Source organism: Lepidothrix coronata, unplaced genomic scaffold, assembly GCF_001604755.1.
Source record: "Lepidothrix coronata isolate B3197 unplaced genomic scaffold, Lepidothrix_coronata-1.0 Scaffold3, whole genome shotgun sequence".
NCBI classification, from domain to species: domain Eukaryota; kingdom Metazoa; phylum Chordata; class Aves; order Passeriformes; family Pipridae; genus Lepidothrix; species Lepidothrix coronata.
The window spans coordinates 9,409,539-9,433,356 of record NW_016690183.1 but is presented as its reverse complement, the minus strand read 5'-3'; the positions used below and the strand labels follow the sequence as shown (position 1 = coordinate 9,433,356).

The 23,818-nt window shown below is 35.4% G+C and overlaps 1 protein-coding gene across 2 annotated transcripts in view; it reads right to left on the bottom strand.

Moving 5' to 3' along the window:
* CNTNAP2 (contactin associated protein-like 2) overlaps positions 1-23,818 on the bottom strand; it is a 1,033,702-nt gene that overhangs the window by 252,803 nt on the left and 757,081 nt on the right. The window lies entirely within an intron of this gene.

Sequence of the window (23,818 nt, the reverse complement as noted above, 5' to 3'; positions counted from 1 at the left end):
GACATTCTTTCCCACAGCATTCTCCTGAATAAACTATCTGCTCATAGCCTGGATGGGTGTACTGTTTCCTGGGTAAAAAACTGGCTAAATGGCCAAGCCCAGAGAGTGGTGATGGATGGAGTTAATCCAGTTGGCAGCTGGTCACAAATGGTGTGCCCCAGGGCCCAGTATTGGGGCTGTTTCTGTTTAGTATCTTTATCCATGATCTGGACAAGGGAAAGTTTCCTCAGGAAGTTTGCTGGTGACACCAAGTTGGGCAGGGATGTTGATCTGCTGGAGGGTAGGAAGGCTCTACAAAGGAATCTGGACAGGCTGGATTGATGGACTGAGGCCAATGGCATGAGGTTCAACAAGGAAAAGTTCTGGGTCTTGGACTTAGGAAAGAACCATTGCCCATGCAATGCTACAGGCTTGGGGAAGAATGGCTGGAAAGCTGCCTGGAGTAAAAGGACCTGGGGGGTTTGGTTGACAGCTGACTGAACATGAGCCAGCAGTGTGCCCAGGTGACCAAGAAGGCCAATGGAATCCTGGCCTGTATCAGAAATAGTGTGGCCAGCAGGACCTGGGCAGTGATTGGCCCCCTGTACTTGGCAGGGGTGGGACTGCACCTTGAGTACTGTGTCCAGTTTTGGGTCCCTCACTACATGAAAGACATTGAGATGGTGGACCATGTTCAGAGAAGGTCAGCTAAGCTGCTGAAGGGTCTGGAGAACAAGTCTGATGAGGAGAGGCTGTGGCAGCTGGGGTTGTTTAGCCTGGAGAAAAAGAGGCTCAGAGGGGACCTTATCACTTGCTATAACTACCTGAAATGAGGTCGTAGTGAGGTGGGGATCGGTCACTTCTCCCAAGTAACAAGCGATGGGAAAAGAGAAAATGGTCTGAAGCTGTGTCAGGGGATGTTTATATTGGATATTAGTGAATTTCCTCACTGAAAGTATTTCCAAGCACTGGAACAGACTGCCCAGGGAAGTGGTTACCATCTACTTTAGTCACCATCCCTGGGTGTGTTCAAAAGACACAAAACGTGGTGCACAGGGACATGGCTTAGTGGTAGACTTGGCAATGCCAAGTCAATGTTTTGACTCTATGATCTTAAAGGTCTTTTCCAACCTAAATGATTCTATGATTTTATTCTATAATGCAAATATCAAGAAGGAAATGTCTGCTACAAATCACTAAATATAGTTTAGAACAGTAATAATCCCTTTAAAAAACTATCATTACTGCATTTAATGACTGGCTCACTGGAACATTATGGACTTTCAACACCATATTGGTTCATTAGCTGTTAAATCGGCCATTAGTGCTGGCACTGACCAACAGTATAATAATCTTTGGTTATCCTTTCTACATTATCCCAACAGAAGCCATCACTACAAGGAAATTGGTATCATAAGTTGGAAATATATATTTAAAGTATATACTTAAAGTATATATTAAAATTTATAAAAATATTTTGCTCATAACACAGACACCTAATAAATATATCAGATCTCTATTGCATTCCAGCAAGGGTAATTTAGAGCTGTCTAAAGACATTCTTTATTTTCACAGAGGTAACAGGGTAATGAAACTTGCTGTGATCAGCAGAAAGTTCAGTGAAAGCTACAAAACCTTTTTAGGCTCCACAAATGCTGATCCCCCTATCCTATCAGGAACCTCATCTTGCCATAGTTACACTGTTATCAGTATTCAAGACAGCTAATTTAGAGCTAAGTCTGCTCTATAGCAGTATAAACTTTGGCTTGTACAATGAGAACAATGAAAAGAGCAACAGAAGTTATAAACATGTATAGAATAAAACCTAAATATCATGCTAATTACAAACAAATTGAAATCACCCCTGCAAAATTTTACCTAAGCAACTGAAAGTCTAATAATTTTTTGTTTCAAATAAGTATTTTTATTAGTGAATAAAACATACTATTCTTTTAATCAATATTAAATACCAAAAAAAGACTAGGAATGTTGTCTTTTACTTAGGATAAAAAATTTTTCCATGGCAGCTTTCAGGAGAATTAAATAAGTTTTCAAGTTAGCTCAATAGGAATGTATCACTAAATAAATATTGTCAAATTATGTGTTTAGAAATCAACAAGCAAACAAAGAAACCCATTAATAATAAAGTGGTAGGAAATGCTAGTATGCAAAGCCATGGAGCTATAGTTTTGAATGCATGGAAAATCAGAATCAGACTCAAAAGAAATTACAAACTTGTGACTGAACAGTAAACCCCTAAACCAGAAGAATGCTCAGAGGAGAAGGGCAAAAACTTCTAGAATTTTTCAATTATTATGTAAATAAAGTAGAACTAAAGTCACAGGTCAGAATTTTCCCCTCACTGAAAAAATTCTTGATGATCTCAGCACTAGTAAACTTTATTACAGAAAGAAAACACTTGACCAAAAAAATAAGAGCTGTTGAGTAACTTCTTCTAATGAAAATGTAAGAAAAGGACATCACTTGGTATAAAGTGCTATTTATAGCTTCATTGCAGTCTCTCCGTATAGAGAACTAAAAAATGGGAAGTAGAATTAAAAAATGGGGAGTTTGATAAGAGTATAAATAGGAGTATAAACACTGGAGGAATAGTGTTGCTATAATTACACCCCTGAGGATAGGGGACAGCAGATGGAAAAATTGTTATTAAAAAAAATGGGCACAAGAGCAAATGAAAGATGGTTGTTTCATTACATCCATAACCTCTATCACTTAATTGTTCTTATCACTTCAGAAGCAGGACCTCAAGAAGTTACACATAATAATGATACTAGTGTAATTATCTCAGAGTTGTCAGAAGTAGTAAAGTGAACACAATCACCTTATATGCACAGATTTATTATCTACAAATTATGCTTAAAATATACAGCTAAGGCTGTAGGTTTTCTGTGCTCCACACATAAAATTTAGTGTGACCTGATTTTTGCATCATAACACAGTCCCTCCAACAGTTTCTTTGCTATTCTCAAGCCTCTTGACATTTGTCTGTTGTGTAGTTTGCTGGGCACAACCTAGTACAACAGAGAGATGCCTTAGTGACTTCACCCAAAAGACAGACAGCAAACTTCCTAAGGGCTTTTTGCAGCTTGGTAAATGTCAGAGCTCATTGAGTTGTCTCAGGTGGGAAGAGACAAAAGCTATAGAAAAGGTCAGGCTGCTATGATCCTGGTTATCCTGCCAATAACAGTAAAAAATAATTAAAAAAATTTTTCTTTCTTTCTTTCTTTCTTTCTTTCTTTCTTTCTTTCCTTCCTTCCTTTCCTTCCTTCTTTTCTTCTCTTTTTTTCTCTTTCCTTCTTTCTTTCCCTCTTTCTCTTTTTTTTTTTTGTATATTACTAATTAGCTCATTCTTTAATATAAACCATTCTTATTTTCCTAGCATACCACTGCAGACAGTTTCAGAATTCTAAATTAATTTCTGACTGATCTTTACTAGAAGATTTACAACTTGCAAAACCGTGTGATCTGAAGCCTGATTTATGGCTCACTGACACATAGCAAATAGAGAGTATTAAGATGCTATTTGAACATGAAAGCACAGTGCAAGAGAAGCCTCTTCAGACACAAATACAGAAGTTAGAACAGACAATATGCTCAACCATACAAAAAGTCTGCCATTATGTAGTACTCCAGAGATTAAAGCAGATAAAAAAGTGACCCTTCTTAAAACATTACTTATTGCAATATTGTACAAATTGAGGATAAACATTATGCCATTTGGCCCAGGACAAAAAAACCCTAAAAGAAAATAACTGTTTCAAAGTTCGGGGTTTCAGTGACTACAACCTAAATACTCAGCCTCTAAAATAAACTACTTCCCCAAACCAAGGAAGTAGAGAACATTGTATCTAACTGAAAGAGAAATACAAATAAATATAAAATAATCTTTACTCAAATGGCAGATGGTTTCAACCAAGGAGATTACATCTACCATGGATGAAAATTAACTGGCTACAAACTAAGTAAAATGCGTGAGAGGTGTAATCTGGGGAGGATTTTTGCAGTCCAGAAAAAAATGACTTTGAGAATTACAATTCAAGTTTAAAGTACACACTGTTATCTTTATATTAATGTATGTGTATTTTATACATTTATTTTGTATTAAATTATGAAGAAGGAAAAAGAATAGTCATCCTACAAATACTCTAAAGGTGCTTTTATATACACATATAAGAATTACTCTGAAATTCAAGTGATTATTCAAAAACACTCTCCCAATGGAAGTATTCTTCCAAAACCCTATAAATCAATTATTGATTTATTTTTTATTGTCAGCAGCAGTGATAGCACCTCTGGGATAATGTAATTAAGATGGACGAAAAGTTACTCTGCAGAAACAATTGAAGCCAGAGAAGGGAGGCATGAGAATAAGTGAGAGAAATAACTCTGGAGACACCAAAGTCAGTGAAGAATGAGAGAGAGTAGGTGCTCCAGGTGCCAGATCAGAGATTATCCTGCAGCTTGAAGTGCAGACCATGGTGAGGCAGGGTGTCTCCCTGCAGCCCATGGAGGTCCATGGTGGAGCAGATGTCCACCTGCAGCCCACGGAGGACCCTGCGCTAAAGCCGGTGGATGCCTAAAGGAGGCTGTGACCCTGTGAGAAGACCAGACTGGAGCAGGCTCCTGGCAGGACCTGTGGACCCTGGAGAGACAAGTCCATGCAGAAACAGGTTTGCTGTCAGGACTTGTGACCCCATGAGGGACCCATGTTGGAGCAGTTTGTTCCTGAAGGATAACGCCCTATTATATAACTATTTTCTATTCACTGCCCAATTTTAAGTGACTATGACTGCACAGAATATTTGGTTAACTAAAAGCTTTTTTTGCATCAGTCTTCTAAAAAAAAAAAAAAAAGAAAGCAACAACAACACCTCCCTCCTCAAAAAAAAACCAAACCAGCACTGTCATCCTTACTTGTCTACATTGTTCTGCTTCTGTCTGTATCAAGGTATCAGGCCTTGGTACACGACACCTAATTTCAAATCAGGTGTTTAAGCATATCTTGTTTTAAAGTACTTAATTCTGGGACATAAAGTTAAGCAAAGGCTTAGGAAAATGAAGTTTTATTTTCATCCATTCCATAACATTTCATTTTAGGATAGCTTTTCTATGTGAAGTTCTTACTGGACATAGGACCTACTCCATATTTATTGGAGTGAAGTAATATATCTATAGTCAAAATGTATTTTGCCACTAAATTAAAGAAATAAAAAAATGATACCACTTTTTAAATTTCCTCCTTCATGGAAGTTCTTAACACTTCCCATTAGTGATGCATTAAGTATTTCTTGTGCTCACACACACAACATCTTAGAATTACTGTTTAAGGCCACATTTGAAAACTCTAGTCATGCTTCTTATGCTACTGCAGCACAGAAGGAAAGATAAAAATAAAGGAAAACAATAATTATTCCCTATTAATCTACAAGGAAACAGTTGAAGACAGCAGTATTACCACATGATTGGGAAAATAATTATCAACTCTAAAGATAAGTCAGGAAGTTACCTAGGATTGCAGCATTAAAATTTTACTTGCTCTTCAGGAAATCTCCTACCCAGAAGCATAAACCTCATTGAGTTAGTGCTTGCTTTTAGTAAAAAAACCCAAACAACCACTAAAGTAAAAAAAAAAGTAAATAAAAATTAAAAGTAAATAAAATAATAAAGTAAGCAAACAATATACCCATTGAGAGGGATGGAAAAATAAGAGTCCAGAACTTGTAGCTCCGAATGACTTTTCATGCCTTGTTTGTTTTTTACTTTATAAGGTGTTAACCTCTAACTACAATAATGACCTTAAAATGCTTAATCTGGGTCATCAGCTGCTATGAGTTCATGAAATTCTTACCATCTTCTTAGATCCTGAATCCCATACTACTTCTGTTATTTTCTGTCCTCTCAGAGACAGAGATAGGGGCTCAACTTAAAACCTTTTGACAAACACTGAAAGGGAGATTTACTGTCCCCTCAATTCATATAGCTTATCTTTTGGGACCTTTCTGAGATATGCTCTGTACCAATGATTTTATCATTTCCTGCAGAGATCTCTGCCTTTGTGCTCTGCCAGTGATCTAAGGTTCCTGTAGCAAGCACTCAATTCTCTGCCACTCAGGAAGATTAGATAATCTGCTGATTGGATAGTCCACTTGATCCACAAACTGTGTCATAATAGTTAAGCGAAGAAAGCAGTGCTTTCTTACAATCGTTGACTGCTTTATCTCCTTTAACTTTCATGAAGTTTTGATTGGCAGTCTTTGCTCAGATAGGTAATGATGTGAACTCAATAAGGAGTGGAAAATTCAATGACAGTTCAAATGAAACCTCCAACTTGTTTGCTACTTCTTACTTCAAAAAAAAGGTTTTTGTAGATGACATGTCTTAGAAGCAAAGTGAATCACATACCAACACACTTTCTTTTCTCTGGACAGTCTCAGGTATCTTGATGTTTATCACTAATAGAGCAACATCTGAGTACACCCCCTTGATCAAAAATTGCTTATGTAAAAATTAAAAAAAAAAGAAAATTCTGCTGGCACTCGTAAAATCACATTCAAACCACAAAGACGACACAGCTCGAGACTGTTCCTGTTTAATATTTGAGAGATTATAAATTATTCAAAACATCTATTTTTTCTGAAGATCTGTCCTTCAAGTTTCTTTTTTAAATCTATTTTTAATGGAGATTAATTCCTTTATTTCTTGCCATTTTTTCTGATTATGTCCTGAAATTCTGATTTTATCTGGCAAGGTATCAAGAGCTTGATCATTAAAACCCTCACTAAGCAAGAGTCAGTGAGTGGCTACATAGCAATAACTTTATTTTTGGGTACCATTGCTTTGGATTTTCAGAGAACTGAATCACATAACAACGTAGGATGGAATGGAGGAGCCTTGGAATGACTGCTTGTCCAACTCTTCACTCAAATCAGGGACAATTTTAATTAGTTCTCATAATTGTTATTAATGTGCCCAGCTTTTTCTAAAGAAACATGAGATCCAGAACTGAGTACTTCAAAACCTGGGCAATTATTTCCAATTATTGAATATAACTTTTAATAAAAGCATTTCTGTTTCACCCGTAGTGTACAGCATTAATATATACACATTGAAAGACCAAGCAGATGCAAAATTGAAGCAGATTAAAAAAGAAAGCTTTTAGTTTTGTAAAAAGGTAGAGAATATATTCAAAAGCCTATCAAGTTGATATGTATATTCTGGCAGCAATGATTTAGACAAGACAACTCCTAATCTTACCTTTTCTTGTTTTGCCAACAAGAAAACCTCTATAATTCAGATGCCAGCTGAGGCATAACAAATTTTACAACAAAGTATATAAAAATATGCCTGTTGTGATTGTACCATATCAATGAGATTTCATATGTTTCCAGTTGTTAGATAACAGTCTACCCCTAAAGAATACAGCACATACCATGTTTCCAGCAGCCTGAACAACCCAGTTGATCCCTACCTTTTTTTGCTTCCATGCAATACTTGAGGATCCAAGATTCACAAAGAAGATAGAAATTATCTGGGGAATCTCCTATCACCTTACACTGAATAGAATACAAAAGATTAATTAAACCACATTTTCCTTGGCAAATTCAATACTTGCTAATGTTATTAAATAGAGTTTTTGTCTGCTTTACGCAAAAAAATGAGAGTAAGGGGATTACTTTTTTAGTAGTTTGGTTCATGTATTTGACAGGTCTTTAATTCCTACTATCAATAAGGATTAGGTTATGAGAAATGATCTGCCTCTCCCCAGTTCTACCAACTGAGACACAATGACTGTTAGAAACCAAAGAAAGTGTACTAGTACCACTGGTACACAGAAATGTATGAAAACTTGACTGTTTATTGTTCTTTCTCAGTCACACACATCTTTCTCATACTAAGAACAAAAATTATTTTAAGTCAACTTAGTTCCCTATTAATGTCAATGGCCAGAAAAGAATTGACTGTTGTCTCTCTTTGCTGTATTTTTTACTAGTTTTCTTTTTTCAAAATTTGAAAAAAATCATCACTGTAGTGTTAAAACCGCTCCTTGAGTTAGAAGGGAAAAAAACCCAAGAGAAATGTATGTTCAGTTCTTACTTTTTATATTAGTCAAACATGATGACTTCTAAATAGGAAGCAGGAAAACTGAATAAAAAACTCTCACAGAAGGATTCAGAGTTATTTTCCCTAACAGTATGAAACAATATCCTAAAGTAAGCAAAGCCCCTATCCTCAACCAAACAAAAAAGTGCCTTTAAATAACAAAGTTACTAGGGACATCCCTCTAAACACCTCAAAAAGTTTAAATATTCCCATTTTAAGAAACAAGAACAGAATTTGGATTGGAAATCAAGCTGCCATTATAAATCTTGTACTTAGTACCTCTCTTCTTTATATACAAGGAAGACACTGAAGTTATGTCAAAACAGACTGAAATGATCAAAAGCATCATTGATCATAATGTTTTGCTCATAGAGAACTACCATTTGCAAGAACATCAAAAGTTTTCAAGTTACATTTCTCTTTCTTGACAAGATTTTCCTGTTAATTTAATAGAACAAGCAATTATCCAATTATCTTCACATTTAAATTACCTAAATGTCCAGGTTATAATTGTATTCATTAGTTACTGAACCTGTGCCTGCAAATGCTACATCAAAAATATGGCTATGAAACATTTATGTGTTTTTTTCCATAATGGATATTTAATAATTTAATTTTGTTATTAATATTTTCTACCATTGTTGTAAGCAGCTTTGTAAAAATACTAATTGCTGTAGGGAGTAATTTTATTTGTGAAGGAAACTAACCAAGGAAAATATCATTAGTTTGGGGTTTTTTACCTCTCTTTAGACAATGACAAAGGTAATAGTATGGCAATACTGTTATCAACGATAGTTGATTTTTGCCAATGGGCTGTTACCATTCCATATAGCAATTGTATGAACATCATGAACAAAAAGCAGCAACTACCTTAAAAATTAATTAATTTTGTGTGACTTTTAATGTGTGTTCTCATCCTAGAACGTGTCTTTTATTCTTTCTTACCAAAATCTGTCAACATCTCTTTGACCAGAAGTATCTAGAGTTTGAAATCAGAATATTGCTACTACTTTCTTTCTGGAAGAATTTAGGTCAGGAAAAGAAACTGGGTTAAAAAAAATTGTCACATTAAAAGTAAGTTTATAGGTATATGCCTATGCAACATGCATAAAAACTTCTTAAGGTAAAAAACTCCCACTGAACTGATTTCAGTGTTGTGTTTTTTGTTTTGTTTTTATTTGTTTCTTTTTTGTTTGGTTGGTTTTTTATTTATTTTGGTACAAAACTCACCAAAACTATTTCTGAAGATAAATAGATGACAGCAAAATATCTGGATCTAGGTATGAAGATGATCTACAAGCAAATTATACAATCTTGCAGGTATTTGAAACAATTTAACAAAAATTTAACAATTTAACAAACAATTTAACAAAAGTGGACAACGATTTAAAACTACAGTACTAATAAAACAAAGTAACCTCTTCTCAAATGAAAAATTGTCTTCTGAGTCCCAATGTAAAATATAAACAGGTAACAGTTTTGACAAATTCCATGGTACACGCTTGTGCACTAGTATGAACTTATGCTGGTTATTGAGAGACCACTTTTAACTGACTTCTTTCCCCCCTTCTGGTTTCCACTGGACAGAAACAACAATGGTCTAACAAGATGCCAAAAACAGACAGCTACTGAAAAAAACCCCTGACAAACATTGTTAGAGATGCATGATATTTTTCAAAAGTGTTTCATTATACTGTGATCACATCTGGAATTGAAATGCTATATGGACTGAAACCAATGACCGACTTAATTACACAGCAGTCTGACACATCTTGAAAAGTCTGTTTTCCAAAACCCAGGTGGACATTTAAAGTCTATTTTTTTCTCCTGTACCCAGTGTTTCAAGATGAATTGGCTGCCTACTACAATTACCTAAAGGCCGTAACTGTACAGCTCACACACCAGAGAAGGCCCACACTGAACTTGGCTTTACCTGATTGACTGTTTCATTTCTATAGAGGAAATGGGAATGGGATTGTACATTGGCTGTTGCAATTACACTGGCTCCACTGTCTTCATAACTTCTAGCAAGAGCACTTAATCTCAGTCATACAGTCTTTAAAGCTTGTAGAGGGCCAAGAAAAGCACGTGTGTATTCAGGCATGTTTTCAAATGTGTTTAAAATCATGACTGTTTAATCTCAAATGCCATCATGTTCACTATGTTTTTACTTCAAAGGTTTTGGACTGTTTTACTTTCCCATCATGTTCTCTACTTCTTCATAAAACTAAGTTTTATTCATGTAAATAAAATAATTCATTTCAAGATTCTGTCCCGAGTTTAGGGATTCCAATTAAGAGACTGGATAGTCAAAGATGTGGTACTGGGTGTCTGGTAATAAAACACTTTGCAAGAAGATGAAGATAATTATCAAAATTGAAATTCTAGAGCTTCAACCATAGAAGCCATAGCTTCATGAAAAGGAGTTACTCCTGACTTACTCCCATATAAATAGAAGAAAGGTGAAGTTTTGTAGAACCTGACCTAGCTTTCCATAAAGCTCTAGCTATCATACATTAGAGCAAGAGCAAGAAAAATGTGCACTGCTGAGACACAGTGAAAATTCATCCACAGTATTTACTTCAAGCACTGCCCAGGAACATTTCTTGTTACTGTAATATGATTTTCTAGACCATTTCAGCTAGCACTTGAACCAGACAATTCCTAACACACCTTGGCAGCTGTAAGAGTCCAGATGACATTAGCAATAATCTGTTTACAAGCAGTCTTCCTGATTTGATGGCTAGGACAGTTTACTAGCAAAGATGAAGTATGTTTCATGTCAGAAGGCATCAGGGCCAGGCAGTCTGTCCAAGTGTTTGCTGTATCAGGGAAGGCATGTCCTTAGAGGACTTGCTTTTTAGATTGTTTTTGGAATACAGTAGCAAGCAACCTGGTTTCTCTGTACTTTTTCTCACTATCATAAACTACAGAGAATTTAAAATATTTATTTGATCATTCTAAATATGAAAAAAATAAAAGGCATGACAAAGTAATTGGGATATGGCATATCTGTAGACATGCCTACTCTAGGTATAGTCCACTTACTGTAAGTCTAAAATGTGCATGCAACACCATGAAATAATATATCTCTGATTAAGCTGATAAGTTCATATGGCACAATGCACTGCTGTGCAGAAGACAGACCTCGTGCCATAGTAGCAGCATAGTCACACTTGCTAAGGATTTGCACTGTTTGGCCAGGTCCCTCAATGGGATTGAACTGGTTTGACCACATTGGTGAAGCAACAAGTCTATATATCCCCAATATTAAAAGCAGGGGATACAATGGAACAGTGCAGTTCATTTTAGGAGTTTAGCACTTCCAGGCAAGAACAGGATAATGGTGAACAGGTGATGGCACTAGACCTTCAGTAATGCGTGTGCTTTATGCTACTGTACTGTTTCTGTTCTGCAGCTAGATTTTTTTTCTCATTAAGAGCTTCTTCACCCTACTGAGCCACTGAGTGCACCACTGAGCACTCTACTCAACCTCTACAACTTCTTTTTGCTCTACTAAGCTTAGCCAGAAATCAATAAGAAATAGAAAATTATCAGTAGCAAGCCCCTGAGGTAAGAAGCCTACTCCCTATTGTACACTCCCCCCAAAACAAAACAAAGCAAAGCAGTTCAAACCAAAACAAACAAAAGGCAAAGCCCAAAAAACTTCAAAGGGGATGGGAGCAGCTGGAAAGGGAATACATAGTTGGTTAGCTCTATCCAATCTGGAACTGCTTATTCTTCTCATAACAAAATCAATTATTCAAGGCAATAAAACTCTCCATGGGATTATGAACAAATTTCAGGAGACTGTGGCTAGTATCCAAATTAAAGAAACAAAGGCACTGAAGCAAGGTGACCAGCTTTTCCAGTTAGGACTGGTTTGCAAAAGGAATACATCTCAGTACAAACAAGTTTATGGATGCATTTTATTATAATAAATATACAGGTTTAATCCTAGGAAACTCCTAGGAAATATAATGACAAACATGGACAAATCTGAACTTGTGTTTTACTGAATTTTAAAGTGTCTCTGTCACCTGCTGGTATGTCTACTCTCTCTTCCTCACCTTCCCAAAGCAGCTGCATACTACCATGGTCTTTCTTAAAGATCATGTAATTTTAAAGCTGAAGTTGAAGGAAGATTCAAGTGCAGACAGACTTTTTTGAGAACTAAAAGAATTGTCATTTCACACATGATATGTCGCCAGACACAGGAGTGCTCACACTGATGAAGAGATTGTGGTTCCTACTAAAGTGTGATGAAACTAAAAGTCTATCTCTGAAAAGACTGAACACAGTCCAAGACTGAAATGCTTCTGATGTGTAGAATTTTTCACTTCAAGAACAAAGATTGCTAAAACAGCTGTATATGCACTGAGAGTATGCATATGTACGCCCTAAAGGTGTTACTAAGGGCAATTCACAAAGACAATTAGTATTTGAAAATATTACAGTGGTTAAAAACTAGGCAGAAATTTGAAAGAGGATTATCTTCCTCATTCAATTAAGTTTAGAAAGAAACTACGATATTATGCTCCTAACTGAGACAGCAGCCGCAGGTACAAACAGTTCATCTTACCCCATGTAATAAAAAAAACCCAAACAACAAAACAACCTTCAAACCCAATTCCCTTGAAACCATAATAGACAATCCTGTGGAAATATCAGCTTGCTAGCAGTCACACACACACACACACACACACAAAAACTCAACAAAAAAATGCAACCTAATTGTTAGCAATTAAACAGACAAGACAGAAAGTTCTCTTTTCTCAGTACGTCATATCCAGTTTTTTCCTGAACCTCACGCTGCACACACATCTCAAAAGATGACAAAACTGCAAAGGCATTGCACAGTGACAGGATGATTAAAAATAGAGAACAATTTCCTGGAGGTAAATTGTTTTTTATATAGTAAAAGTTTTTTCAGCCTCGAAATTAGATAAGTGAGAGTAGATAAAATGAAGGTATACAAAAGTAATGAGTAGTGAAAAGGGTTAATTAGGTACCATTGATTTATTAAAATAATGTCCTGATTCTTATCACGCAAGAGCTAACATATTAAGTAAGTTATTGAATACACATACACACAGAGACTAATTTTCCTGTACATCTCATGCAGCTTACTGCCACATATTTTTCAGGAACCCAAAAGTTGCAATAGATTCAAAAAGAACCTATTAAAAATTGGCAGAAGAAAAATCCATCAAGAGCTATTAAGCCCAAAGATATAATTTGTGGCTCAGCATGTGAGTTTACTTCAAAATGCTTAAAACCAGGATTAAAAAACCCTCCATGACATCCCAGTTCTTGAAACCATCAAGCTATTTAAAGCCTCACTATACTGAAAAAGTTCTAATCGGGCTTTGTGTGTCCATGTCAGCTGAAACATCTATTCATCTCATTTATGCTCTCTAAAACACTTCACTCAAAAGACAAATGGTAGAGACTTTCTGAAATGAATGAGGTTGCAGAGGCAGTTACAAGGTCCCGCTTCAATGAGTGTTATTTACAGGAAATCAAGTATGTCAAGAAGACTTCAGAGAAATCTCCAGCAAGCACTAATGGCTGGGACAGAGTCCTGTACAAGAGGTCTTATCTTCAGTTCAGACTCCAAACTAGGTATGCAAAGAGAGAAGGAGCACGAAAGCAGATTTCACAGCTGCTGGCTGTAACTGAGTAGAAGATATTTTCTCTCATATTACTGAGAAAAAACCTCTGCTTTTGTGAGATGCCTACCTTCACTGTAGCTACAAAACCTAGTCAAAGGTTTGACTGTTTTTCCATCACCTCTTTTGGAACACATTCTGATGACTGCCTCAGCTTTGCTACTGACTTCATACTTACCTCGGATGCTGTTCTTAAAATCCCTCTGCAAACTCAGTCTTTGGAAACAACAGACTGCAGGGGTGATTTTTTTATATGAAGGCATCAATTTTAGAGTAAATTCAGAGATTGTGACTGCAATAACTATTATTTAGGATTGCTTGTTTTCCTGTCCTGTCATATTAAAGTAATAAAACAAAACACTGCCAGTGTTCCACTTCACAAGCACCAAGACAATCTGTCTTGTCTGCCCTACCCATTTTTTATCTTTCCACTTTAGGTCTATGAAGAATATAGATGAAGGCTAACTGAAATTTGGTGCAAAGTGACTGTGACAACACCAACCCTGTCTTTGGCATGCAAGTCTTTGCTATAATGACAACATTGGTATGGCGTGGCTCCAGTCGCTTAGCAATGACTAAGGAGCCATACCAGAGAAATGAATTTGCTTGCTTCTATAAAATTTTTGGGGATGGATTCATTCCACTTTCCCAGGATTTTCTGTTGTCAAAAGAGCCTGGAAAACAGTGAGATAATAAAACATGGTTTGTTGGTACTTTGGATACTTAAGACAGTCACATGAGCTATCCTCCAGAGCCTAGCTGAGTATCACTTGCTTTCTAAAGTCCTGTTAAATAAAATGATTTATGAATTGAATCTATAGACACTACATACTATAAATATTTTGTCACTCCTTCATTTGCATCTGGTGCTTTAAATCTGCAGGGCCTGTACCAAAATACACCATTTAAATGAGGCCTTGATAGGGTTTTTTTATCAAATACAGCCTGTCTGCTGCCACCTAAGAAGGGTTGTGGATATGCAGTGGTGTACAACTGGAACTGAAAGGAGTCTAATGGCCTTTGAAACATGCTGGGTCCAAGTTGCCTTTACACTTACATCAATAAAAATCAGATGGGAGAAAAGGCTATATACACAGAGTAGCTTTTAGGTTATTCTTCCAGCTAGGGCAAATCAACACAAGAAGCAAGACCGGGGAGTTCCAGACCTTGTGGAATCTCTCTTATGATCAAGGATAACTGTGAACTGAAGGGGTTTCTAAAATCTGGGTAAAATTCTCAATGCCTTAAGGGCTCAAGATCAGAATATATTGACTGATAGACTCACATGTATATTTTTTAAATTTCCTGTTTGAATAGTGACATTTCATAGTAAATGAAAAAAAAAAAGAAAACGAAACCAAATTTTTAAAATTTGTTTGCCTATTTAGTATTTAATCCATTTAAATGACCACTTGGTGATGAGGACGATGACGTAAAAACTTGCGTTAGGAGACTCATTCAGCTGTTCTTAAATTAAAAACAATTACTTAAAGTACATATATCTTGTCTAAGGATGTATTTTGAACTTCTGCAAGACAACAGTCCAACATATAACCAGTTTTGAATGAAAAATATCAAATTTCACAGACATGCTTCATCCCTCATTAATAACCAGAATCATAGAATCATAGAATCAGCTGGGTTGGAAAGCACAAATGGACAAAAATGGACATAAGATCTCAAGGTTTCATGCTAGATCCATTGCACAGGATTGAAAGGTGAGTAAAGGGAGAGAGTGTATTTGTAAAGGAAATGAAAGCAGTGGATTGTACTGAAACAATATAAATGAAAATATGCAAATGAAAAATTGCAAGTATATGTTACAAACACAGAAGCTGAAATATCGCAACTTGTACTTAGACAATGGAAGGATAAAGGACTGGGATGTCTCAATTAAGGCATGGGAAGTGAGAATAGGGAAGATGAGGTGTCTTAAATAGAACATTATGCTCTTTCTTACATTATGCTCTTTCTTACTTCACAACTTCACACCTTTGTTTACTTGACCACATAATGTCTTTGTGGTGGTTTTTTTTTAATTTTTTTTCCCTTAAAAGATATTGCAATTAAAATATTTAACCATTTTAATTTTCTAGACATATCCCAGTATCATCCAGTATCATCAGAAATAAAATGGTGAATTTCTTTATTTTACTTTTAAATTACTATTTTTGGACTCTTTCTGTTGCATGATATTCCCCTATCAGCACATCAGACATATGCTTAATTTGTATACTTCAACATTAATAACAATGTTGTATTACAACTTCTCTGCCTTCAGCTTATTGACAAAATTTATTAGTTCAATGTATTATTTATAATGAGTAACTCATTGTGAATTTATTGCCTTTCATGGCTATAAAATCATTCAGGAGTAGATCTCTGTAAATACATTTATTACTTTAAAAATTCACTGACTATTTCAGATGAAAAATATAAGTGGCTTGTGTGTGTATTTTTCTCTCCAAGTCTAGTACTGAATATATTATACAGTTTCATAATACACAATATAATGTTGCATCTGTCTCCCTGATTAAGGTGCATACATACTGAATATAAGCCTAATGAACACTGCTAGTTTTGGACAGAAAATTTGTTAGTACACAGTGGACCTTCTGGTACTTTTTAATATGTGCAGACATGTCAATTTTATGAATATTTCTTTGAAGACTTGTGGGTAATCACATGCATTAATCTGAACACATCTATGAATTGCTCACATTAATTTATCACTTCTATACCAATGCACCATTTGCAAATAAGTTTTTCTGCTATCTAACTTATATAGAAGTTATAATAAAGGCATATTCATCCTCCACATCCTGCCCTAAACTTCTCCACATTTACCTATTCTTGCAGTATATCAATCTTAAATAGTTGACATTGCTATTATTTATGAATATAACAAGTCCTGTAGGTCCCATATAATATCTGTGACACAAGTGCTGAGTGCAGGCTTTACACACAGAAAGTGAAATAGAGTTCCTTACCTAAAACCTCAAATTTTAAATAGAGTGGTTAAAAGGTGGTATTTTCCCAAATGATCTCTACACTACAGTAGGCATCAAATAAACTAAATGAATTGTTTTGAAATTTGTGACAGAACTATAGTTAGTTTGATTAGCCACATGTATGAAAAAATGGTTAACAAAAATGTTTTTAGACACACTTCACTCTATTTAGATGCAGTATGACTGTTATTTTTAAATTTAATACAACTACTGAAAAACACAGACAATGAAATATCTACTTCCACATTACCCTCTGCTCTTTCTGAGTACTCCAAATTTTCTTAGAGCTGCCACAATGTATTTTGCTATTGACCACATAAGACTACTATGTGCAGTCTTGGCTCAAAACATCTTTGAGAAGCACTGGAAAAACAGCAAGAAGGTAATGAAAAATATTAAGCAGTAATACCCAAATAAAGCAAGGCTAAGATCATGGTAGGCTAACAAGGATTTGCACAAAAGATGGGAGCACAGATCTTTTTGCCATTATACTTAGTACTAAGCTATTTTTATCAAGGATGTCTTCTCACTTTTGAAGCTTTATTAAAATACTGCAGTTGAGACTGTATTTGTCTGTGTCTAGCACATTGTGTCTTGAAGAACTGTGGGAAGAAACTTGCAGCATTGTTCTAAGTGGCAGCATGTGTTCTCCAAAAAATTCCTTCCAACTTGCTACGCAACTGTAATGGCACCAGATTTGCAAGGAAAGGAAGGGTCTTTCCTTTTTTTACAACCATCATGCATCTAAGCCATCATACAACAAGCTGAGTGAAGAACTTTGAGTGAATGTTACTACTGTTTGAACCATAAGCTTAGACATGGAGAAGTCCAAGTGCTATTTTGTTTGAATTACTGATCCTACATCAATATGAAGCACCTGCTTTCATAATGGAACACCTGACCCTGTTCTCAGTAGCATAAATTCAATGGGAACTGCACCTGTGTCATGAAACCCAGCACCAACCTCACACTCCTATAGAAGAGGGTAATGCAGTTGCTTGCTGTTTTACAACACACTTTTTAAAAATCTAGTATTATAGAGCTATATTACAAACATATATTTTTTTATCTTTACCATGAAGATAATAACCTGTCCATTTATAATCTGTTTTCCTCAATCCTGAAATTCAAACTCCTTTGACAGTATGTATAAATGCTATTATAAATACACACAGTACCTCCCTAATGCTGGCAACAGTCCTTCAGAGACTAAAGTAAGACAAATAGACTCATTTAGTCTGTGACAGTAATGCTGGACTCGTACGTAAACATTTCAGGGAGGCAAAGTCAGCATATGTTAATCACATCCAACATCTCGTTTCACTTTTCTTCTAAAATCAATTAACAAGCTTTAGTGTTCTACTCTATTCAGTGAGAACAAAAAGTAATTATTTTAGTTGTGGATTATTTTTTCTCTTTAAGTAAGTGCTGTCCCTAAGACCAGGCTCTCATGTGATCTGTTTTTGAGAAACAAAATGGATTGTCACTACTGGTTTACACATATATCCTTATGGCATGCCATCATAAATAGAATTTGTCACTCCTGAGCTGGCTTCTCACAGCAGTTGTCTTTAATGTCATTTGCTCAAGTGGTTCAAGGTCTTCATCAATAATTAATGTTTAGCAATCCACTGCAGTGCTGCAAGATAACCACCTTTCAGCCTTTAATTTCAAGTAAGTCTTGACACTTTTGTTCAATGAAGATAATACTGGTAACTTTACAACTCTGAAATTGTAAAAACATCTCCATTATGAACACAACAAAAGAAAGACTTGCTGCTATACAGAAGCATCAGTTTGAGCAATCAGTTTTCTAACTTGTCCTTAATATAAATGAGAGTACAGACAGAAAGGGTGTTATGCTTTCTCTGCAGAGAAAACAAAACTTATCCATCTAAATAAACAGAAGGTTAGCAAGTATGACATGCTCTCCTGTAAAAGACATTAGTTAACTGCAAATAACCGGTACTGACCTGAAAAAGCTGAGTTTTTATTAGAGTCACAGTGGAATATATTTTACTGAAGCTTAACCTAGTATTAACATTAACATTACTGAACATAGTAAAGGTTCAGCTCCAAATGTACTTTAGTCATTAGGACCTTCTCTCTGTAGTGTATTGCAAGTCTTCCAGGCTGCTTCACCATTATTTATTATTTGAATTATGTAGTGCCTAGAATCCCCAGTAAAGGATCCCCCACTGTGCTAGGTAATTATTGTAACACTAACATGGCATGATAAAATCCTGGAGTGTTGTGGTTAGAAAAGAAACAGCTAGAAAAGATGGAGGTAGGAGATGTATGATTAGGAAACAGTAGGCATTACAAACAAAAGTCACTTTTCAAATATGAACCTGTGTCTTCACAAATTTCAAGAATTACTCTTCTGTAGACTAACATTAGTGATCCAGATCTGACCAACCAAGACTTTGAAGCAGTATGGAGTAGGTCTCGATAATATTCTCTACTGAAACATGATAAAAATGAATTAACAAGAAAAAGATAAAGAGAAAGAAAAAGAAATAGAAAAATAAAAAGACAAAGAAAAAATAGAAAAAGACAAAGAAAAAGAAAGAATTCAACAGGAAAAATATTTCAAGCCTCCTGGCTTGGAAATATCTAATATTCCCTTTTAATCATTTATGAAGGCTGGCAAAAGTGTGATCTTACATACTGATTTAACAGTGTTCAAAACACCGCTAGAAAAAACCTCCTTCTGTATTGCACAGAAAGGAACACGAGCAGAGAACAGAGTTCATCACTCACTAGAGAAAATGTGTTCCGAGCTTTTTATTTTTGAACACTGGGACTTCTTTCAGAAAAATATAATCTTTCTAATAAATGAAAAAAATGACCTTACCCCACTTATTTCCCTCATGGTGAAAAATTCTTTCCATGCCTAATGTACCAAAATGACAAAAAAATCTTAAAAAATAAGAGTTATTCCATCAGATTGTCTCTTCAGGAAAACAGGTATTGTTATTATTGATTAAAAATAATATATGTAATATAAGTATTTCCAAGCCTATAATATTTATCTCCAGTCCAAGAATTCAGATTGGATTAAATCCATCACTTGAGCAACACAAACTGAAACCAACTCCCACTAGGAGAATTTCTGCTCTTATTGAGAGACCCATGTGTCCAATGCAGGACCAAATAGAAGGTATACAAAGTACTGTGAAGAGTAAAACTAATATATATTGTGCTGCTTGACTGCAAGAATTCTCAGGATGAGCTAGGGACTAATGTTTTGCCCTATATATAACACTACAGAGGTATAAGAAAAGAACTAAATACCAAATAAACAGAATACTCAATTACACTTGTACAGAGTACAAACTGTACATTAAACCTGATTCTGATGTAATGCAAGCACAGAAAATTTCCTTAGGATCTGGTTGCTACTCTTTTCTCCATATTAGATGTAAACATTTGAGCACGGCTACAGAACTGATATGAAAGACTATCTTAGAGTGATATTTGTCACCAAAGTTGAAAAAAACCCCATGAATACCACTTAATTTGTAGTTTAGACATCTTTCCTGACAGATTCTGGCTTTCATACTGTAAAACAAATTGCAATGAAGTGGCTGGCTAAAACAAAGGTGTTCTAAGTAATTTGTGATGGGAATATTGCTTCTGAAATCATCCAACAAAACTTAAGGAAGTCAGTAATAGAAGACTGCTTTCTCTCTTTTTTTATCTCAACAATTTTACTGAAGCTTAAAAAATATTCTTTTGTTCCAACTCAGATTTTGATACAGTTTTTAAACTTCATAGGCATTGTCCTGAGTTTCCAAGGCTTGTTAGACTTTGTATGAGCTGCTGTTGACCTGACTCCAGCTCCATTTAACCTAGGTTTTCTCATAATAATTAAAAAAAAAGAAAAAAGGCAATGTGGGTATGCCTACTTTATTTAACTTTTGCCTTTCTTCTTAAGTTATAACCCTAGTGTTTTACAAGTAGTAGTAAAAACTAGTTATTCTGTGCAGAATTAAATATTTACGAATAATGTACAATGCAAGGGAATACAGGTCTGGTATGATAACAGGCCCGTTGAAAAGTAGGGACACAGGTTTCAGGGTACAGAAGTAGAATAATAAGAGTCATGCACCATGCTACCCCTGGGGACACCAGGCCTATAAACCAGAGGACAGTTAAAGAAATGCATATTGAGAAGCTGGGAAAGGGTGGTTGTAGGAGTACCAAAGAGAAAAAAAACCAAGCATCTAACCTAAATAAATCATATACAGAGAATTCAGAAGTAATGTGGACAAGCTGGAAAACACAAAATCATTCCCAAGTAAACTTTAGAGGAGGAAGAAAGAAGAAACTCCACCAACATCCTGCTTTTCCCAGCGAAGAACTCAGGACACCAATGACTTGCTGCCAACTGCTCTGCATAAGGAAGGCTGGTGGTGTCAATGTTAGGACCCAGAAAGGAGGAGGTGGAAGGCTGAGCATAACACCAGAAAAAAGGGCAGATAGTAAGAAGTCTGTGTATAACAATTCTAATGGTTTCATTTATTATTAGTATATGTATTAGTGTCAGTATATCGTCATTTTATGTGACAGAACTCCATTTTCCTGGTCTTTGATAATCAGATCTGGACTTATAATAATTCTCTGGTTAAATAGTTAAAATTTCAACTATACTGACAACAAAGCCTTGGCTTTAAGTACCAGTTGTGTTTCCTTTATCACACATAGCAAGATTTGGAGTGAAACATGCTAATTGGGAATTTAGGCAGGGCAGTGAGAGATATCAAAACAGAATGATCATAAACTAAATGGCAAGCTAAGAGGGTTAAAAGGGCCTGAAATGACATGGTTAGCAAGGAAACTAAAGGACAAGACAGAGGAGTTGACAGTGAAATGTTGGGAAGATCCAAGTAAAGGGATCTGGAAACCAAAACAAAAACCTCAAGTTAGGAGAATGAGATTTGATGAATAAACAAGATTAACATGAAAAATCTAAGAAGATGGAACTGTAAATGGGTGAGAAATAACCTTCCTGATACTTGAGAATCACTGTGCAATCAAGCATTTGTTGAGTGTGCTGGCCAACACATCTATTCTTTCATTCATGATATCCTGTCTATTGATACTGAGGCTGATATTGCATATATTATTTTATAAAATACCTGTGCATCTTTATTACTGATGTTGAATGGTTATCTTACTTGATGCCTTAGGCAATTGGCATAGGTTCTATATCCTTCTCAAAAGACCATTCACATAAGGGCCAAACAAGACTCAACAGAGATTTATAGAAAGCATAAAATGTTTCAAAATGCTCCATTACCTTAAAAGAAACAAACAAAAATAAAGAAAAAACTGAAGTTGCAATTCAGCTGGCTAAAAATACATCTCAAAATTATTAGCAAGAGATAAACTGATGAAATTTAATTAAGACTTTTCTCAGCAGCTCACAGAATAAAAGGAAGGAGAAAAAAAAATTAGGACACTGTTTTTCTATATTCAAACTTCTAGGAATATGCCAGATAGTTTCATCTTTCTTCTATACTTAACATAGTAATAAACAACACAGCACCCTGAAATCACCATGTTATAGACAGCTGTGCTGAAGATGAGGTACAAAATAGATGCAGCAGCAGATATGTTATATTGCTAAACAAACATATTAAATGCTAACAGGAGTTTAGTGAAGTATCAAGTGTAACTTCATGAAAGAAAGAGCATATAAAATATTATAGATTATTTTCTTCTTTGCTCTTCTCATGTTATAATAGTGGTTTAGTCTCCAAATCTGTACAATGTTACGGCAGCAACTAGATAACCTTTTTCAGTTTTCAATTCCTCTCACTCGTCTATCATGTTTCTAACTTTACAGAATCACAGAGCATTCTGAGTTGGAAGGGACCTACAAGGATCATAGACTCCAACTCTTAAGTGAATGACCCACCCTTAAGGGATTAAACCCACAACCTTGGCATTATTAGCACCATGCTCTAACCAACTGAGCTAAGTTTCTAACTTTAGAACTGTAATACAATAAATACTTTCTCTAGCAGGAAAATTATTCAGTTTATTGCAGAAAATATTATCAATTCCTTGGCAAATAATCCTATACATCATAAACATACATCATAAACATACACATCAACTTCAAATATAAGAGCTAAAGTAGTTTTCTTTTTCATTGTATCTTCTACATGTTGTCAGAGGGTAAAATAATGGTGAGATTATATATATGCTCAGTTACAAATCCTTAATGTCAATTAATCAAATTCTTCATATAGTCTAATATTCTGAATTTACTCATGGAACACCCTTCTCTGCCCCAATTAGATGTAATACAAAGAGCTCTACCAAACTTTCTCTGGATTACCCAGTTAGTCAGTGGTAATCAGCCAACCGGAAAATCAGAATACAATAGAGACAGGGCATGACTGCATTTTTATCTCCTAGTTCTTTAGAATTGTCTGTTTGTATCTTAAAAGAGTGTCAACAATGCTCAGCTTCAATTTGAATCTAATCTGAATAGCTACAAGATTTCCTTAAATACCCTGCAGGAACAAGAACTCTAATAGAAGCCCATACGTTGCAACTATCTCATTGAAAACTGCTATCCTTATTCTGGTGGTAAAACAGATCCAATGCAAGAGTTCTGATTTCTTCATTTCAGAACTTCCTATTAAAATACATGATAAACAGACCCAGGGTATTTCCTGCTAGATATCTTTTACAGAGTGCCTTCAAAGAACGCGTCTGTGTGGATAGGGGAAAGACACATGAAATTACAGTAGCAGAGTCTGACATTTACTATTTGAGTCAAAAACATTAGCATTAGACATGACCATCCTTACTTACCATTAGCACCTTGACCCTTGATGTCAATCCTGTGAACCAAGTAATGTCATGCCTTTCTTTGAAAATACAGAAGTAATGTAAACATCCAGCTAAGACTTAAGTTTTGAAAGACAGATGGACTATCACATGGACACATACATTCATTGTAGATACTAAGAGAAAACCAAATGCTGTTATGCTTTTACATTAGAAATATTTAAA